The sequence below is a fragment of the Mandrillus leucophaeus genome, unplaced genomic scaffold (assembly GCF_000951045.1).
Source record: "Mandrillus leucophaeus isolate KB7577 unplaced genomic scaffold, Mleu.le_1.0 Scaffold170, whole genome shotgun sequence".
Classification (NCBI taxonomy): domain Eukaryota; kingdom Metazoa; phylum Chordata; class Mammalia; order Primates; family Cercopithecidae; genus Mandrillus; species Mandrillus leucophaeus.
The window spans coordinates 1107072-1109631 of NW_012101699.1; positions in this window are offsets into that span (position 1 = coordinate 1107072).

A 2560-nucleotide genomic window follows, 5' to 3' on the forward strand; every position below is an offset into this window, starting at 1 on the left:
TTAAATCAGATTTCTCATTGGCTAGCCAGGTTGTCACTTTAGACTTTAAAAGTAATTGGGAAAAGATCCTGAAACTTCCCTGACTTTTTATTTCCAAATTATTTGGTTATGCCAAGTTCCTTGTCAAGACTCTTTTTTCTCTCTCTCTCTTTTGAGACAGAGTCTCCCTCTGTCGCCCAGGCTGGAATGCAGTGGCGTGATCTTGGCTCACGGCAACCTCCACCTCCCGAATTCAAGCAATTCTCCTGCCTCAGCCTCCTGAGTAACTGTGTAGGCACCTGCCACCACGCCCGGCTAATTTTTGTATTTTTAGTAGAGACGGGGGTTTCACCATGCTGACCAGGCTGGTCTCGATCTCCTGACCTCATGATCCACATGCCTCAGCCTCCAAAGTGCTGGGTTTATAGGCATGAGCCAATGCACCAGGCCAAGACATTTTAAGAGTAGAACTTAATAGCAACAAATAGAACAAAGAATAAAGAGTTCCAGTGAAATAGAGACTGCCATTCTAGATCTGCCATGAAGCTGGGCAGGGAGGAACTATTAACTATTGCTAGGGGTTCCCGATCACTTAGGGTGTGCCAGGTAGCATGCTGAGTTGTTTACATATATGATCATTTTAATCTTTGCAATATCTTAATGAGAAGATACCGTTGGTTTCCTATTTTACAAATGAAGAAAACTGATGGTTCAAAATGTTCAACTTTCTTGCCCAAGTTCACGTACCTGTTAAGGGGCAAAGTCAGAATGAGACCAGGCAGTCCAGAGTCAATGCTCCTAACTACTTGATACCCTCCAGCCTGCGGACAGTTGACCACGGTCTACTGTGTGCACAGCCCTCACCCTGGAGCAATTCAGAGTCTCGGGGTAAAAACAGGAGAAGCGAATGGAGGTAGCTATTTGAAGACTGAGCTACACACACACACCCATATTCATATGTGCATATATAGCCTGTGTATATAGACATGCTGTATGTATAATATAGCCCATTGTGTAGATATATATACACCATATGCAGTATGTATATGCCATATCAATGTATACCTACTATATACTTACATATACACACACACACTTGTTCAACAATAGTGTATAATAATAATAGCTTACACACACAGTGCTTAACTGTGTGCTAGGTACTCTTTGAAACATTTTGCTGTATTAACTCATTAAATCCTTGCAACAGCCTTCTTATTAACTCCATTTTACAGATGAGGAAACAGGCTTGGAGAAATCCAGTAACTTGCCAAGGTTGCCCTGCTGGTAAGTAGCAGAGGCTGGATTTCAACACATAAGCTGGCCCCAGGGTCTGTGTTCTAAGCCCCATTCTATCTGCCTCTTAGAGAAGCTCACCAAGTTTCAGGGGCAGGCCATGGGGAGTCCTGACCAGTGGTCGCTAGTGTGCAGAGCGTGATGGTGGAAAAGGCTGGGAAGTGTGCTGGGCTTGATTTAGGACACAGGTTGGGTGGGTGACAGACGTGTCCTGCGGCTGGATGGTGATGTTACAGGGCACAGACTTTCCTGTGGGCAGCAGTTAGGAGGCCCATGCATTTTGGAAGGTGTCATCTGAATGCAGACTGGTCCTGAAAATAGTAAAATAGTGGGGTTGCTAAAGATAGAATTGCTAGTTGAAAATATTTCGATATGGAAACTGCCTCACCCAACAAACCAGGAGGCAAGAATGGTGAAGACAGTTGTATCAGTGATGAGAAGATTCTAGAAACCCAGGTATGGAGACCTCTGTGAAGAATTCACTCAGTACAGTAGGGTTGCCTCAGTTGCACTCAACACTGCATCCTCGGCGGGAGAAAGGTGCTGAGGTCCTGTAAGGAGAGTACTTTATTTGTCAAGGAGGTGAAAAAACAGGTAGAAATAACAGGAGCTAGGGTGACAACCGACCCCCCGAGATCAGCCTGAGGCTAAAGAAAGATAAAGGCAAACCCACCTGATGAAAAGATCCCCAATGGGTGTGCTGTACTGGCCGATCTGTTGAGGCTTCAAGAAGACTAAGAAGAAAGCTAGTACGTTTGTAGAAATTATCCACTTTCTTTACTCTTGTTTCTTTACCTTAAAGTTTTTTTTTTTTTTAATAAAAGTTCCATTTAAGGGAAATATCCATCGTCTTCCCTGAGCAAAGGCAAGCATTTTGAAACGAGGTTTCTCACTGTGGGCCAGGAAGGGGGCCTGATGCGGCTTCTTCCCTCATGACCACACACAGACCCCGCGTGGCTACAGTAAGAACAACCTAGACACGTGGACGGTGAAGAATCACTCAGAATTCAAAGGCACGAATGCTTGCTTTCTTTTCAGATCCAGAAAAGTGAGTTTCCAGCACGTGGCCTTTGGTCGCGTACTTACCGTGACTGTAGGGGTTTGCACTGTAGGAGCTTGGAGTTTGTTTATCAATACAAGAAACAGTGTCGCCCAAATGGCATTTGAGAAGTCCCTTGGGGGACAGCGAAATGCTGCTGGGAAGCACAGGGGAACTGAGACTTACTGAAGGAACATCAGTCATAGGGTCTCACTTTGTTACCCAGGCTGGAGTGGTGTGATTGTGGTT